The sequence below is a fragment of the Dermacentor andersoni genome, chromosome 10 (genome assembly GCF_023375885.2).
Source record: "Dermacentor andersoni chromosome 10, qqDerAnde1_hic_scaffold, whole genome shotgun sequence".
NCBI lineage: Eukaryota > Metazoa > Arthropoda > Arachnida > Ixodida > Ixodidae > Dermacentor > Dermacentor andersoni.
In genome coordinates, this window is record NC_092823.1 from 35,541,914 (window position 1) to 35,560,709 (window position 18,796).

General features: G+C 46.9%; 1 long non-coding RNA gene across 1 annotated transcript in view; it reads right to left on the reverse strand.

The window, feature by feature from the left end:
- Nucleotides 1-4,071: 4,071 nt before the first annotated feature.
- LOC129381956 (uncharacterized) overlaps nt 4,072-18,796 on the reverse strand; it is a 103,824-nt gene continuing 89,099 nt past the window's right edge. The window contains exon 3 of the long non-coding RNA XR_008610031.1: nt 4,072-4,143. This is a non-coding gene — a long non-coding RNA (uncharacterized lncRNA). The remainder of the gene's footprint in view (nt 4,144-18,796) is intronic.

Sequence of the window (18,796 nt, forward strand, 5' to 3'; positions counted from 1 at the left end):
TTCCTCTTTGGCTCTATTAACAGTACGCTTAAATACACCAGCATGAAACTGATAATTTTTCCAATTTGTCGGGCACTGATTATGCAGAAGCATTTTCCAAGCGGCTTTTATTTTTCTATAGTCCCGCGTACAGTCATTATTCCACCAACGACAAGCGGTGCCTTTAGCCGAAGGGATGACAAATTCAGCTTGCTTCCGGGAATCCTCTAGAATTGAGCAAATGGTTGAAGCGATTTCCTTATCATTGGCATTGGCAAGTTTCGAAACGGCAGAACGCAAGAAAGTCTTAAATTTCGTATGGTCCATAAATGTGCATGCCTGGTATTCTAAAGATGTTATTGGACAATTGATTTTAAATGACACAGGAAGATGATCACTGTTGGTTGCTGATTCAACCGGTACCCACGACAAAACCTTGATGCCAGCGCTACAAAATGTCAAATCTAACACTGAACGGAAGGGTCCTCTAACAAACGTTACTTGTCCTGTGTTCTGACATGAAAGGTGGCTATCAATCGTCCACTCCCATAGTCGCTTACCGCACACATCTGTTTTTTGCCCCCACGACACGTGATGCGAATTGAAATCCCCTACAAACAAAATTTCTTTTCTACAGGCAGCCACAGCCCTATCAAGTTGACGTGTACTTTGCACGCCGCTGGGGAAATAAGCATTTATAATTGAAAATGGATGGTATCCTGGGAGGCATAAATCTATGGCCAAAATTTCACAGTCGCAGTCCATGATTTGAAAAGAAATTTTTGCCTTGTGACAAATTCTACTGGAAACAAGTATCATTAATCCTCCACCTCGCGAGTCTCTATCTAATCGGAAGGACCGAAAACCTTTTAAATGAAAATTTTTCTCTGGTGAAAGCCACGTTTCCTGAAGAAGTAAGATATCTGGATTGAATTGAATAGATAGGCAAGATAAATCTGTTGAAGCTGAAAATATAGAACGACAGTTCCACTGCAGCACTTTCAACTGTCCAATGGTGTAGAACGCGCAGCAGCGGCAACTGCCGCCTTTAGAATACTTTCTGTAAGCACAGGAGTTGGTTGACTCTTTTTTTATTTTGGTTTCATAGTTTTTGAAATTGGGGACCCCATACGTTTGGGAGCTCGAGTGTCAAGTTCCATGTCTGTGGCAATAACAGTGTCTGAATAAGAGGGCTCATCCTCGCGTGTTTGGACTACCGAAGTAGTGTATGTGGAATATTCTGCAACTGTGGAAGGCGTCTCTACCGCGTTGCTAGGCGTTCGAGGTGTGGCGTTAGATACTGGGCACTGCATTGGTGTCTTATTGGACTGCAATATTTGCATCATGTGGCTGGAAATGATTTGTGCTAAGCAATCAGAGAGACTGGATATCAATTTGTCCATAGCTTTAGCCATTGCTTTTTCCACAGCAGAGTCAATTGCTTCTGAGAGGTTAAGATCCATGCTTGGAGTGTTGCGCGCTGTAACACCAGAGTATCCGAAGGCCCTGTCTTTGATAACTGAAATTGCATCTCTTCGGGAGCAACGACGGCGGTCGATTATTTCAAGAATTTGTATTTCTTGAGCGCGAGCTGAGCAGTTCGAATAGTCTGCTGGGTGTTCTCCCCCACAGAGGCAGCACTTTTGAGATTGAGTAGAGCATTCACTTGAAGAATGACCATCCCCACAGGTGCGGCAACGCAAGCTAGACTTACATCCTCCTGCGCTGTGCCCGAATCTCCAACAATTCTTACACTGGATTGGACGTGACGCAAGCGGCTCTACACGGAACACAAGAGGCCACACCTTTATTTCAGATGGACATGATGTGCCCACAAACGTTGCAATAACAGATTCTGTCGGAACCCTCTCGTTATTGGCCAGTCGATTGCAACGGTAGATGGCAATGACGCCTGCTGCGGATAGCTTGTCCAGGGTTTCAGTATGACTTAATCGGGAGTCTACGCCCCGTACAAGACCCTTGGTGCACGCAAGGTGAGGCGGAATAAAAGCACTCACCGGGGTGGAAGCGAATGAGGTGCATTTCAGGAGGTCTTCTACACAGGTCTGGTCGGGTGAACGACACACTATACCTCCCCGTCCGAACGCTCGCACATCAGTGATGGTCTGGAAGTGGTTGGACGTGGCCTTAAGTGCCTTCTGGACAGCCTGTGGATTCGTGATCATGATGGAACCTCCATTGGTAGGCACAAGCGCCACAGGAATAGTGCTGACGCTACTGCGAAAAAATAAATCTATGGGCAATGCATTAGGTGGCAGGGATGCTGACCAGGCGGATCGCGCCTGGCCAGGAGAACTGGTCGACATCAGCTCAACACGGCTGACGCAAGGAATGCCAATCAACCAGGAACTAAAATGTGGTTATCGAGACACCTTAAACCACCCGATACTCAGCCAAAACACCACTGCAGGTCAACGAAACGGTCGCTCTGTCGAGGCCAGCAGGGACCAGGGACAACCGAAGGTCTCGAACGCTGGCTGCGAACGCTGCCGGGGGAAGAGGCATCTGTAGCGAACTCTTCTTCTTCTCGCGCGTCACTGCTTTTACACATGAGCGAGTAGTGGGATACTGCTTACATGAGTGAGTGTAGTTAAGCGATGGCGTAGATCAAGGGATGTGCAAATAAAACCCCTGTGCCCTTAACTGTGCTTTGTGCTTCCACACCATCAAGATCATGTCACCGTCATTTTGCCTTCGTGCAGTCATTTTGTCGTCATCTGTCCAGCGTCATCATCCATTGTTAACAGAATGTCGTTTTCGTATTCTTGTCATGTAGTCGTCATTTCATCGTTATCATGCCACCGCTGTTTCGCTTTCATGCAGTCGTCATCATCACGTAGTCGCAATCGTTACAGCCTCGTCAGAGGATCGTCGTTATGCCGCATTGTCGCCTTCCTCGTTATGATATCCTCATCGTGCATCGTCATTCTTTCTTCATACTTCATACTTGTAGTTATGCCATCGTCGTCATTCCGTCATGGCCATCATGCTGCCAATGTCGTCTCATCGCCGTCGTTCCCCGTCATGTTACATAGAGGATCAGCTTGACTCGGTGCTTGCATTTCAGCATGCCTCATCATGGGTATACTACATATGCAGAAGAATTGAATCTAAATTATGTTATGACACCTTTCGTGAAGAAGCATATACGTTACGTTAATTGCAAGATTGATGAGGGGGGTCGTGGGCAAATACTGCACCAGGCAGGCGGATTCTTGTTCTGGCGAGGAAATTGGTTCAAGCTTAGTGGGACTTCCTGATTTGGTTGCAGTGGGACAGGTATAGCCCCACTGGTCCTCAGCAATTTTTTGGCGGTGCCAGGCGCCACTCGAAGCCTGATAATGCAGTGGATTTGCAGGGCATCTTAACTTGCGACCTTCAGATTAGGGACCCGGTGTCCTTACTGAAATCAGTGAAAACTTGGCATAAAACAAAGTAGATGTATCCACTGAAAGATAAGCAGGGTAATGTTATCAGCAATTTCCATGATATGCTAAAAGCAGCAGAATTGTATGCTGACTTCTGCAGTAGCCAGAGAAACCACGCTGGCAAAAGCGGGAGTAGAACATGTAAAAACAGTCAAATTGATGAAAAATAGAGATATCATAATAAAAAGCTTACGGCTCTTTATACGCAATGCCTCACGACATCAAATGTACGAGAGGGCAGGAGGAATACCTATATTATACGAATACATAAGAAGGGAGACGTTAAATAATGGAAGAATTATTGGTCAATTAGCTTGCTTTGAGTATTGTGTGAATTATTCACCAGACTATTTTACAATAAAAATACAGGGAGACACAGGGAGACGCATGCGCCCTGAACTGGAGATTAAAATAGGCTGATGATGATGATGATGAGGATAAACACTTCGTGGGATCACACGCGGGACAGAACGAATTGTGTGCATCGACGCTAGGTTCATAGCATTTCTCCTTACGGTTAACTTAAACTTAACTTCAGATAGTTTCCAGCATGTCGTCTTTTTTTAATCGTTGTGTGCTGATCTCTAACGGTGTAATTCCAATGAAACAGAGCGCTCTAGCAACGTAAGCATAGGTAAATACTTGCCTGAAGCGAGGTATTCTCTGGTATAGAACGGGCGCAGTTGTCGATAAGGACACATGACTCCTGTACCACCTGTTTATTGAAGAAAAAGAAAACTAATCCACTACACACAGCTTCAAACCAACGCTTTACGCTTAACGCAAAAAAAAAGCGCTCGAACGTCTGTATCATGAAGTGCAACATCCGAAAGAATTCCTTATTCAGGTCGCTTCGTTATAAATTATAGCTCGTGCCCCACACAGCTCACAGCAGAACCGCGACAGAATTGTGCCTTCTGCATAGGCAGGTTGCGAACGTAGTTCCCGCGCCTACTAGGGCGCCCCTCGCGGCGGCGAGCGCGGAACCGGCAGGATACGACCGGCCCGCTTGCGTTCGGAAAGCCTGTCTGTGCACTGTTTCGCGCGTAGCTGTTGCCTTTTCTGAGCAATGCCGAAGTGCAATCCGAGCTGTTGAGTAGTGGGCTGCAACAGCACGTACACCAACTCACGAGGAACAAAGTTTTACAGGTGTCCAAGCCGACCGTATGAAGCAGAACGGCGTCAACACTGGATAGCACTCGTCCGACGGCATAAGCTGTTATATGTTCCGGCGTTATGCCAAGTGCGTTATAACGCTGAATTCTTTGCTTTTACAGCAATGATGGCAGCAGCGGGACACCTGCAGTCAGTGGCGTAGCTACGTCGTCTGGCACCCGGGGCCCATAGGTCTTCTGTCCCCCCCCCCCCCCGGGTTTATTCGAGGAAGGCGAGGATATCAACAATTTCCGCGTGTCTTCAGACGTATATGACACGCCCCCCCCCCCCCTACTGGTCCCGTTGCTACGCCAGTGCCTGCAGTGCGTACCAGGATATGCAGCAAACAAAATAGTTTGTTCCCACACTGTACCTCAGTAAAGCTGTGGAACTACTTTCCAATCCTCTCCCATTCAAACAGCGCTAGGGCTTGCAGCCGGCTGAGCTGGCATACACTTCTGCGTCCAGCATATCAACTAAGGGGCAGTTGAGATCACCAAAATTTTTGACAACGTGGTTTATTGGAACCTCCTTTGCACGCTATGAAAAATCGCAACATAAAAGTATCGCACTTCCAGTAACTTGGGCGAAAATATTTTCCCAGCGTTGTCTAACACACTGGTAAGTTCATCCCCTTTTTTTGTGCTTGGGGAGAGCAACGTTAGAATACCTCTGGTAGGTCTTACGAGTCGTTCGTACGCCCCACGTTCTTGGATGAGATGTTTTGGATTCGTATTTGCCGTCCTGTATGTACAGGGAAACTACCGCGGCGTTCTTGCACTTCCCTGCGATGCCAGCACGGTAATCGCAGCTCCCCGCTAGGATTTGTCTGCTGTCGCCGATCTTCAAGAATCAATGTCGCCTATAATTTCATGCGTCCACACCGTAGATAACGAAGTAACTTACGCTGAGCTTCACGCATCTTGCTGGTGCTGTATTTTTCGTTTGCGGAATAAACCTAGCAGTCACTTCCGATCAGGTGAGTTCAACACTTCCCTCACGTCGTAGACGTGCCCCACTTCAAATAGACGACTTCCTTTCTCTAAATTCTTTTCACGAAAAAAGCTATGAAGATCTTGTAATTCCCGAAACCCGGTTAAAATTAATATCGGCACGCTGTTTCGCGCCATCGCTACCGTTTGAGAGGGCGCCAAACACGCAGCGCGAGCTGCTGACGCCGTGAGTAATCCTACCACATTCGCGCAACTATTCGTCAGATGGCGCTAGGGGTCGGAAAGACAGGGCGCCGCCTAGCACTTGCAACGTGCCCATAGAAGTCATATCGTTGTCTATCTGTTCGCTCTCGAGGCACCCGAGTGTAAAGGACAAAATAAATGTCTGGCTTTGTACAATTGACATGACAATGGATTTATACTGCGCGTTAGCTTTTGAATTGTTAACCTAAAGGAGATCTCGATCACGCGCGAGACACATTCATACGATCTCGATATTTTTTGTGATGGTTGCTGCCTGCGCTTTTAGTTACAGAAATACAGCGCACTTACGTCTTGGGCGTAATCGAAGCATTCCGATCGCGGATCGCTGGGCTAAATTAGCCACGGAACCCTGTATAATATACGAATAGCGTTTGCGCCACGCCAATATGTCTGCCCATAACTACGGAATTTCGTAAAGTAACAAATTCTCTACTATCCTCATCCACTCTCCATCTACTCGCCCTTTCTTTGGTGCTCTCTCCTCAACCATGACGCCGGCAACTACGTTGCAGCGTAGCAGACTTTTTTCTGCCTAGCGTATACAAGTGGAACCAGGCGCAGCACTTTATTTCTTAGCGCTAGTATTATAATATGCAGGCCTAGAAATTGTCGAGAGGCAAGCAGCGGAGTCCTCGCCGACGTGGGAACTTTCTAAGGATGTCGCTCTTTACGAAGTTTGAAAGGCCACAGAAAGTCGTAGTTTCGCTCAACAAGCGGAGCATTGATTGAGATACCACCACTGCATAAAATATTAGGAATATTATTTTATTCGCCGTATAAACAGCTGTGAGATTCAATTAGTAACTAAAGTAACAACCATGGTGTGATGCGCGCACAGAAAAAGTATGAACCCATGTCGCTCGTCGACCACGGTCACTCGCTATCAGGACACTAACGGGACTGGCAGCGGCAGCAGTGGCCAGCCAATTGCCCTTCGTCCTGCCTGTCTCTTCAACACGAACTATGCCCGCAAAAACACTGCGCGCACTGAGCAATCAGCTATCTCGGGCTTCTTAAGCTGCACACCCACCCCAGAGCGTTGCCTCAGCGAAACTTTACGAATAAGAAAACATTATCGTCTTGGCCGTGCTTCTGTGCGATCAGCAGTTGGAAATGCAACTGGGTTCTCGCTAATGCATTGTGTTCCATTCATGCGGCAAAATGTGGAGCTGTGGACTGAAGATGTGTGCAGTATGGGGCTGCAAAAATAATGACTGGCATATCAAGGAATGGAATAATTATGCGTGGCCAAGTCTACGACACGGTTCGTACATACGGACAGCCTGTCTTGGCGGCCCTCGGCAATGCACGGCTTTCCTTGTGGATAAAAAGAATTACTAGTCCACTAACCTTGTATCGCTAACATCCAAAGAAAGCTCTGCAACCCCGGAACGTCGCTAAGTGTGACTACCGCAAGGTAAACAATGACAATAGGAGTAGCGCTGCGTAGCAAGTTTAGCGAACGTTGTCTACACATATGTTCGTCAACGTGCGCGCAAGCTTACGCACACTCTAGCGCCAACTTCTTAAGAATATCTCAATGGGCGCACACTTCAATCAATACGCCAAAGTATGGGTGACAGCGACAACGAAAGCACACGAATGGTCGAAGCTGAATGTCTCGTGGCGATCTAGACAAGTGAGCGAGTTACCAGTGATAGTACATAATGTTTGCTACAAGCTATTACAAAGTACAGGGTGTAGCGGTGGCATAGAGGTAGAGCATCCGCCTCGCGTGCAAGAGGACCGTGGCTCGAATCCCGGTGCCGCACAATTTCCCACGGGATTAAAAAAAAATCCGCGTGTTGCCAAAATCGCATAAACAGGTCTGGAGTGCGGCCTGATCCCGGTGACCAAAACCGGTAACGCACTCCCTCACCAGAGCAGGACTGGCCACCCTGGTGCAGTGCTTGGCCACAACCTCCTATATGAATACAACAATCAAACCGAGGCCCTCAGTCCGCAGCAGCTGGGAAACAACTGACCACGGCGGCGGTCAAACCTGCGACGCAGCAGAGGGTGCTAAGAATCCCTGGTTCCGGACAGGCCGCCATTGGAATCTGAACCTGGCAATGATTAACGCTCGGACGTTATTTATAGAGGCGAGTCTAGCAGTGCTATTGGAGGAAGTAGAGGGCAGTGAACGGGATATAATAGGGCTCAGTGAAGTTAGGAGAGCAAAAGAAGCGTATAAGGTGCTAAAAAGCGGACACGTCCTGTGCTACCGGGGCTTAGGGGAGAGACGAGAACTAGGAGTCGGATTCTTGATTAATAAGGACAGGCCGCCATTGGAATATGAACCTGGCAACGTTTCACGCTAGAACGTTATCTAGTGAGGCGAGTCTAGCAGTGCTATTGGAGGAATTAGAGGGCAGTAAATGGGATATAATAGGGCTCAGTGAAGTCAGGAGGCCAAAAGAAGCATATACAGTGCTAAAAAGCGGGCACGTCCTGTGCTACCGGGGCTTAGCAGAGAGACGAGAACTAGGAGTCGGATTCCTGATTAATAAGAACATAGCTGGTAACATACAGGAATTCTATAGCATTAACGAGAGGGTGGCATGTCTTGTTGTGAAACTTAATAAGAGGTACAAAATGAAGGTTGTACAGGTCTACGCCCCTACATCTAGTCATGATGACCAGGAAGCCGAAAGCTTCTATGAAGACGTGGAATCGGCGATGGGTAAAGTCAAAACAAAATACAGTATGCTTATGGGCGATTTCACTGCCAGGGTAGGCAAGAAGCAGGCCGGTGACAAGTCAGTGGGGGAATATGGCATAGACTCTAGGAATAGCAGAGGAGAGTTATTAGTAGAGTTTGCACAACAGAATAATATGCGGATAATGAATACCTTTTTCCGCAAGCGGGTTAGCCGAAAGTGGACGTGGAGGAGCCCGAATGGTGAGACTAGAAATGATATCGACTTCATACTCTGTGCGAACGCTAGCACCATACAAAATGTAGACGTGCTCGGCAAGGTGCGCTGCAGTGACCATAGGATGGTAAGAACTCGAATTAGCCTTGACTTGAGGAGGGAACGGAAGAAACTGGTATATAAGAAGCCAATCAATGAGTTAGCGGTAAGAGGGAAACTAGAGGAATTCCGGATCAAGCTACAGAACAGGTATTCGGCTTTAACCCAGGAAGAGGACCATAGTGTTGAAGCAATGAACGACAATCTTATGGGCATCATTAGGGAGTGCGCAATAGAAATCGGTGGTAACGCCGTTAAACAGGAAACCAGTAAGCTATCGCAGGAGACGAAAGATCTGATCAAGAAACTCCAATGTATGAAAACCTCTAACCCTACAGCTAGAATAGAACTGGCAGAACTTTCTAAGTTAATCAACAAGCGTAAGACAGCGGACATAAGGAACTATAATATGCATAGAAATGAACAGGCTCTCAGCAACGGAGGAAGCCTAAAAGCAGTAAAGAAGAAACTAGGAATAGGCAAGAATCAGATGTGTGCGTTAAGAGACAAAGCCGGCAATATCGTTGCTAATATGGATGAGATAGTTCAAGTGGCTGAAGAGTTTTATAGAGATTTATACAGTACCAGTAAGACTCACGACGATAAGGTGAGAGAGAATAGTCTAGAGGAACTTGAAATCCCACAAGCAACACCGGAAGAGGTAAAGAACGCCTTGGGAGCTATGCAAAGGGGGAAGGCAGCTGGGGAGGATCTGGTAACAGCAGATTTGTTGAAGGATGGTGGGAACACTGTCCTAGAAAGATTGGCCGCCCTATATACACAATGCCTCATGACCTCAAACGTACCGGAATCTTGGAAGAACGCTAACATAATCCTAATCCATAAGAAAGGGGACACCAAAGACTTGAAAAATTATAGACCGATCAGCTTACTGTCCGTTGCCTACAAAGTATTTACTAAGGTAATCGCAAATAGAATCAGGAATACCTTAGACTTCTTTCAACCAAAGGACCAGGCAGGATTCCGTAAAGGCTACTCAACAATAGACCATATTCACACTATCAATCAGGTGATAGAGAAATGTGCGGAATATAACCAACCCTTATATATAGCCTTCATAGATTACGAAAAAGCATTTGATTCAGTCGAAACCTCAGCAGTCATGAAGGCACTACGGAATCAGGGTGTAGATGAGCCATATGTAAAGATACTGGAAGATATCTATAGCGGTTCCACAGCCACCGTAATCCTCCACAAAGAAAGCAACAAAATCCCAATAAAGAAAGGCGTCAGACAGGGAGATACGATATCTCCAATGCTATTCACAGCATGTTTACAGGAGGTATTCAGAGACCTGGAGTGGGAAGAATTGGGGATCAAAGTTGATGGAGAATACCTTAGCAACTTGCGTTTCGCTGATGATATTGCCTTGCTTAGTAACTCAGGAGACCAATCGCAATACATGCTCACTGACCTGGAGAGGCAAAGCAGAAGGGTGGGTCTGAAAATTATTCTACAGAAAACTAAAGTAATGCTTAACAGTCTCGGAAGAGAACAGCAGTTTACGATACGTAGCGAGGCACTGGAAGTGGTAGGGGAACACATCTACTTAGGGCAGGTAGTGACCACGGACCCGGATCATTAGACTGAAATAACCAGAAGAATAAGAATGGGCTGGGGTGCGTTTGGCAGGCATTCTCAAATCATGAACAGCAAGTTGCCACTATCCCTCAAGAGGAAAGTGTATAACAGCTGTGTCTTACCAGTACTCACCTACCGGGCAGAAACCTGGAGGCTTACGAAAAGGGTTCTGCTGAAATTGAGGACGACGCAACGAGCTATGGAAAGAAGAATGATAGGTGTAACGTTAAGGGATAAGAAAAGAGCAGATTGGGTGAGGGAACAAACGCGGGTAAATGACATCTTAGTTGAAATCAAGAAAAAGAAATGGGCATGGGCCGGACATGTAATGAGGAGGGAAGATAACCGATGGTCATTAAGGGTTACGGACTGGATTCCAAGGGAAGGGAAGCGTAGTAGGGGGCGGCAGAAAGTTAGGTGGGCGGATGACATTAAGAGGAAGCTTTAGCTCGGGTGCTCCTATCTAAATACATGTAAAAGGAGAATTCGTTTTTCTCGGCAACCACTGCACTAAATTTGACGGGGTTTGCTGCATTTAAAAGAAAAGCTTAAAATCTAGTGACTGTTGGTTTCGAATTTTCGATTTAGGTCGTCAAATTTTTATAAAAATTTGGCAAAAATCGCAAATTTTCAGAAAATGAAACTATCAAGTTTACAACTCCGTAACTCAGCAACAAAAAATGATATCGCAATTCTGTGAATTGTACCTGATAGCACATCTAAAGCGGACAAAATTGATATGTTACACATGAACCTCAAAAAATGGAGTAATGTGTATTTACAACTTTTGCAGAACCTTCTTAAACAACGTAACAAATTGACGTAAGATGTAAACTGACAAATCAAATGTGTCCGCTTTGAATGGTCTAATGGATGCCGTTTACAGAATCGCGATATCTTTTCTTGATGCAGAGCTATTAGCTTGTAAACTTCGTGCTTCTATTTTTTTCAAACGTCTGAATTTTTGAAAATCCTTTTAACAAAATTCAAGCCCTAAATCAAAATTCCGCTTCCAACAGTCACTAGAATTTAACTTTCTCTCTCAAATGCAACAAATTTCATTAAAATCAGTCCAGGGGTTATCTCAGAAAAACGTTTTTGCGTTTTTACATGTATTTGAATAGGCCGCGTCGGAGTTGGGCCCGAGCTAAAGCTTCCTCTTAAGACGTTTGCAGGGACAACATGGCCACAATTAGTACATGACCGGGGTGGCTGGAGAAGTATGGGAGAGGCCTTTGCCCTGCAGTGGGCGCAACTAGGCTGATGATGATGATGATGATGATAATGAGCTGGTAACATACAGGAACTCTAAAGCATTAACGAGAGGGTGGCAGATCTTGTTATGAAACTTAATAAGAGGTACAAATTGAAGGTCGTACAGGTGTACGCCCCTACATCCAGTCAAGATGACGAGGAAGTCTAAAGCCTAGATGAAGACGTGGAATCGGCGATGGGTAAAGTCAAAACAAAATACACTATACTGATGGGCGGCTTCAACGCCAGGGTAGGCAAGAAGCAGGCTGGAGACAAGTGAGTGGGGGAATATGGCATAGGCTCTAGGAATAGCAGGGGAGAGTTATTAGCAGAGTTTGCAGAACAGAATATTATGCGGATAATGAATACCTTCTTCCGGAAGCGGGATAGCCGAAAGTGGACGTGGAGGAGCCCGAATGGCGTGACTATAAATGAAATAGACCTTATACTCTGCGCTCACCCTGGCATCGTGCAAGATGTGGACGTGCTCGGCAAAGTTCGCTGCAATGACCATAGGATGGTAAAAACTCGAATTAGCCTAGACTTGAGGAGGGAACGGAAGAAACTGGTATATAAGAAGCCAATCAATGAGTTAGCGGTAAGAGGGGAACTAGAGGAATTCCGGATCAAGCTACAGAACAGGTATTTGGCTTTAACTCAGGAAGAGGACCTTATTGTTGAAGATGTGAACGACAATTTTCTCGGCATTATTAAGGAGTGTGCAATAGAAGTCGGTGGCAACTCCGTTAGACAGGCTGCCAGTAAGCTATCGCAGGAGACGAAAGATCTGATCAACAAGTACCAATGTATGAAAGCCTCTAACCCTACAGCTATAATAGAACTGGCAGAACTTTCGAAGGGAAGCTGCAACGAGCCGGCGTCGGCGTCGGCGTCACCGAACCTCCTCAAAAAAGGCAGAACCGCGAAAGGAGAGGGCCGCTTCCATTGTAGCACCCACGTTCTCCAATCAGGCCAAAAAGGGGCTGAACAACACAAGGGAGTCGCCTGAAAGGAATTTGTCTCAAGAAGAATGACCTGCGCTTCCGAGCCAGCAATCTCACACAGAACTACAGATTATCAAGCCCGCTCGGGCGCCTACTCCTGCCGCTGATGCCACGCCCAAAGCAGATCGTCAAGTCCTTTCAATGCTGCGTCCCCTCATAGATGCCATTCGAGTGATTCTGTCGAACCTTGGAACTACGTCTGCTCAAAATGCACTGAAAGTACTGGACGCCTTAAGCCCAGTGCTTGAGTCCCTCGAATAGAGACATGGCCAGACATCGCCCATCGTTTCGAGAGGAAGTCAAGGCAGCGTCAATCATACAGTGGAACGCAAGTGGACTAAAATCGCGCCTTTCGGACTTTCGTCAGTATATATATACTAATTTGTTCCCAGTCATTGTCATATGTGAGCCTAATGTATCAAAACCAGTCAGATTATCGGGATGCGAAGCTGTTATATCCGCAACAACTAATGCATGCAGCAATGTCATCGTTTTTATTCGTCGAGAACCGACCTATGTTCGCCAGCCGATTCCGCCTCATGATAAAAATCAATACGTTTGCCTAACAATTAAAAAAGGGCAAACTCATGTTTACACTTGTAGGCGTTTATATATCGCCTTCAAGTATTTTTGATCCCAAACGATTAACGAACATCTTGTCTGTGTGCCCTGCCCCATATGTCATCACCGGAGATTTTAATGCGCACCATATAGCATGGGGAAGCGCAACAACAAATGCAAGAGGGCAAAGACTTGCAAACTTCGCCTGTAACCACGGCCTTTCACTCCTGAATGACGGCAGCCCAACGTTTATACGAGGCGTGAATTATGGCAGCTGTCTTGACCTAGCTTTCGTTTCGAACACTTTCACAAGATATGTTAAATGGTTTTCGGATATCGAGACACACGGGAGTGATCATATTCCCACATACCTTGTCATCAAAGGAATGTCCAGTCCCACCCCACGGAACACCATTCGATTAATTGATTGGACCACTTTTACTTCCACCATGGAGGATGCTTGTCGAGAGGGCTTGTCCTCTGGATTAGAGGAAGCAATCAAGTCTGCAATGCTACACGCCGCGCGCACGGTCACGGTTTCGTCGAAGCGCACGGAATTGGATATAGAGTTGGAGCGACTTCGTGCACTCCGTCGTCGTGCGGAGCGGTGTTACCGGCGTACAAAATCCATCGAAGACCTTAGGACAGCCAGACGACTACAAAAGAAAATTTAACGTCGCATGGATAGATTGGCATCTCGACGTTGGACAAGATTTTGCCAGTCACTAGACCCCCGAAAACCACTTTCCCACATCTGGAGAACCATACGTGGTCTACGTTCCCTCCCTGAACAACGCTTCCCATTCAAAGCGCTCGCGCTCTTCCAGGGGCGGCTAGAGGCTGATGTTGCAGAGGACTTATGTGCAAGGATCGCTGGCCAAGCAACCGGTCCAGGCTTTCCAGCCCCCAGTCGCATCCCTGTTTCACGTGACGGCCGCATGGATCTTCCTTTCATAATGGAGGAACTAGAAGCGGCTTTTGCTCTATGCAGGCGTTCTTCATCCGCGGGACCAGATGGAATATCCTACCGCGCCTTGAACAACCTGAGTGATAGCGCACGGAGAGAACTGTTACATCTCTACAACTTATCTTGGCAGGATGGCATGGTTCCCGAAGAATGGAAGATAAGCCGCTTGGTCCCTCTCCTGAAGCAAGGCAAGTCCCCACTTGAACCCACCTCATACCGCCCAATAGCGCTGGCCAGCTGTGTGGGAAAGATAATGGAAAAGATGATCCTTGCCCGCTTGGAGTGGTACCTGGAGCACTACAACATGTTACCGAATTGCATGGCTGGTTTTCGATGAGATCGCTCTTCAGTAGACAGTGTTGTTGATCTCGCTACGTACGTCCAGCTTCAAAAGTCACGCAAAAGACTATCTGCAGCTTTGTTCTTGGATGTCAAGGGGGCATACGATAACGTATCTCACGAGGCTATCCTCGATGCTCTTGAGATTGTTGGCCTAGGTGGTCGAGTTTTCCAATGGATCTCTCATTACCTTTTTATGAGATCGTTCTTTGTCTGTACCGGTGATGGCAAAACCGCACTACACTACACGTACCGAGGTGTTCCTCAAGGCGGTGTAGTAAGCCCTACCCTATTCAACCTCACACTCATTGGTCTCGTTGATCATCTGCCAGCAGCGATCAAGATATCAATGTACGCCGACGACATATGTATATCGACCTCAGGTGTGACACGTCCTCAGATACGTGCAAGACTTCAAAAAGCTGCTACTCTAACAGCTATATACCTCCGCAACCAAGGTCTTGAATTCTTGTCAGACAAATGTGCACTGCTGGCGTTCACTCGCAAACCAATGACACCCTACGTCATATCAATAAATGGCCAGATAATTTCTTATGAGAAGACTCACAAATTTCTTGGCATAATCATTGATAGAGATGTGTCATGGAGCCCGCACGTGACCTACTTGAAAAAGCGTCTGACAGCAATCTCCCAAATTTTCAAGTTTCTGGGAGGAAAGACTTGGGGAATGTCAGTGCATGCAATGTTGGAATTGTACAGGGCTCTTTTTCTGAGCTTCTTGAGATACAGTTTGCGCTTACTGACCAACACCTGCCAGACAAATCTTCGTGCTCTATAGGCTATTCAAGCTCGGGCTCTCAGGGTTTGTCTTGGTTTGCCAAAATGTACATCGACAGCAGCGACTATTGCGATTGCTCGGGACCAACCTGTACAAACACACATTGCGGTAGAGGTGTTGAGAGTGCACATTAGGCACGTTGCCCGTGCCTGTTCCCACCATCTGGCAACACTACCGTCAAAAAGGCCGCAGGCAGCGTTTTGTACTACGATTTCGAAGTATTATACCTGCCTCCCATCAGGCTTCACCCCCGCAACTAAGCCATCGATTCCTCCATGGTGTTTGGCTCGACCCGCAGTACACCTCACCGTACCAGGAATCAGGAAAAAATCTGAGCTGTCATCACCTGCTCTTAAACAACTAACTCTGCTCCTTTCGCACGAGAGGTACGCCGAACACGTACATATTTATACTGATGGATCGGCAACTCTCCAGTGTTCCTCTGGAGCCGTGGTCTTCCCAGCGAAAGCCACCACCATCAGTTTCAAGACATGTCACCCAACGACACCGACGGCCGCGGAACTTGCAGCCCTTCGCGCTGCACTTCGTCTCGTCAGCCAAGAACAACCTCGAAGATGGTCAATATTCAGTGACTCGAAGGCTGCACTGCAATCTCTGCTATCGGCCCTGCGGCGCAGACCACACGAACAACTGCTATTTGAGATTAGAGAACTCATTCATGCCTTAACTGAGAAAGGACACTACGTGACATTTCAGTGGCTTCCAAGTCACTGCGGAGTCATAGGGAACGAACACGCTGATAACACTGCTCGGTCGGCTCTTCAAGGGGACGAAGAGGAGCCGATACCGTTATCAAGGACAGATGCCGCTCGAAAACTTCGAATGATCTGCCATAACATCGCGCACTCCTTGTGGAACGCTGGAAGTTTTCACGACTACCGATTCCACAATCTTGACTCCTCTCTACGCCTTTGTATTCCACCTGGACTCTGCCGTCGCGAAGCTACCCTGCTTTGTCGACTATGGCTAGGGGTGGCTTTCACCAAGTCTTTCGCTTACCGAATTGGATGGGCGGACGACGCCTCGTGTGAGGACTGCGGTGACGAGGAGACTTTTCAACACCTTCTTTGTGATTGTCCTCGATATAATTTACAGAGACAATCACTCGCAACCGCGATAGCGCGCTTTGACCAAAGACCTCTCACAAAGGAACTTATTTTAAAATACCGCCATCATAAGCCTTCGCAGCAGAGGGCTACGAGTGCACTGTTGCGGTTTTTGAGGGCGACAGAATTGGACAGGCGGCTGTAGCCTGAACAGATGTTGACATTGCTTCAAGTGTCACTGTGCTGTGCGATGACAGTATTCGGTGACAGTGACCGATTGCGATTGTGTGTCTATGCTCCTTCCTTTCCTTATCTTTACTTTGTTACCACTTTACCTCCCCCTCCCCTCTCTCCCCAGCGTAGGGTAGCCAACCGGATCTTTTTCTCTGGTTAACTTCCCTGCCTTTCCCCTTTCCTCTCTCTCTCTCTCTTTTCGAAGTTAATGAACAAGCGTAAGACAGCTGACAAAAGGAAGTATAATATGGAAAGAATTGAACATGCTCTCAGGAACGGAGGAAGCCTAAAAGCAGTGAAGAAGAAACTAGGAATAGGCAAGGATAGGACGTATGCGTTAAGAGACAAAGCCGGCAATATCATTACTAATATGGGTGAGATAGTTTGAGTGACTTCGGAGTTATATAGAGATTTGTATGGTACCAGTGGCACCCACGACGATAATGGAAGAGAGAATAGTCTAGAGGAATTTCAAATCCCAGAAGTAACGCCGGAAGAAGTAAAGAAAGCCTCGGGAGCTATGCAAAGGGGGAAGGCAGCTGCGGAGGGTGAGGTAACAGCAGATTTGTTGAAAGATGGCGGGCAGATTGTTCTAGAAAAACTGGCTTCCCTCCATACGCAATGCCTCATGACTTCGAGCGTACCGGAATCTTGGAAGAACGTTAACATAATCCTAATCCATAAGAAAGGGGACGGCAAAGACTTGAAAACATCATAGACCTAGCAGCTTACTGTCCGTTGCCTGCAAAGTATTTACTAAAGTAATTGCAAATAGAATCAGGAACACCTTATTCTGTCAACCAAGCGACCAGGCAGGATTCCGTCAAGGTACTCAACAATTGACCATATTCACACTATCAATCAGGTGATAGAGAAATGTGCGTAATATAACTAACCCTTTTATATAGGTTTCATCGATTACGAGAAAGCGTTTGATTCAGTCGAAACCTCAGCAATCATGGAGACATTACGGAATCAGAGTGTAGACGAGCCATATATAAAAATACTTAGAAATATCTATAGCGGTTCCACAGAAACCGTAGCCCTCCATATAGGAAGCAACAAAATCCCAATAAAGAAAGGCGTCAAGCAGGGAGATACGATCTCTCCGATGCTATTCACAGCGTGTTTACAGGAGGTATTCAGAGACCTGGATTGGGAAGAATTGGGGATAAGAGTTAATGGAAAATACCTTAGTAACTTGCGATTCGCTGATGATATTGCCTTGCTTAGTAAGTCAGGGGACTAACTGCAATGCATGCTCACTGACCTGGGGAGGCAAAGCCGAAGGGTGGGTCTAAAAATTAATCTGCACAACACTAAAGTAATGTTTAACAGTCTCTGAAGAGAACACCAGTTTACGATAGGTAGCGACGCACTGGAAGTGGTAAGGACAGGTAGTCTACTAAGGTAGTCCTACTAAGGACAGGTAGTGACTGCAGATCCGGGTCATGAGACTGAAATAATCAGAACAAGAATGGGCTGGGGTGCGTTTCGCAGGCATTCTCAGATCATGATCAGCAGGTTGTCATTATCCGTCAATAGAAAAGTGTATAACAGCTGTGTCTTACCAGTACTCTCGTGCGGGGCAGTAACCTAGAGGCTTACGAGAAGGGTTCTACTTAAATTGAGGACGACGCAACAAGCTATGGAAAGAAGAATCACAGGTGTAACGTTAAGGGATAAGAAAAGAGCAGTTTGGGCGAGGGAAGAAACGCGAGTTAATGACATCTTAGTTGAAATCAAGAAAAATAAATGGGCATGGGCAGGATTGCGATGAGGAGGGAAGGTATCCGATGGTCAGTAAGGGTTACGGACTGGATTCCAAGTGAAGGAAAGCGTAGCAGGGCGCGGCAGAAAGTTAGGCGGGCGGATGAGATTAAGAAGTTTGCAGGGACAACATGGCCACAATTAGTACATGACCGGGGTAGTTGGGGAAGTATGGGAGAGGCCTTTGCCCTGCAGTGGGCGCAACCAGGTTGATGATGATGATGATGCCGCTTGGAATGTTGGGAAGCGGACTGTATAGGTCAATGCCGACGCGGTCGAACGCACGCGCGGGGAATGTTAAAGGTTGCAGGGGGCCGGTGGCATGTTGAAGTGGCGTCTTGCGTCGTTGGCACATGTGGCATGACCGGACATGCTGGCGAACGAAGCGGTACATACCGCGCCAGTAGTACCGAAGCTGGAGGCG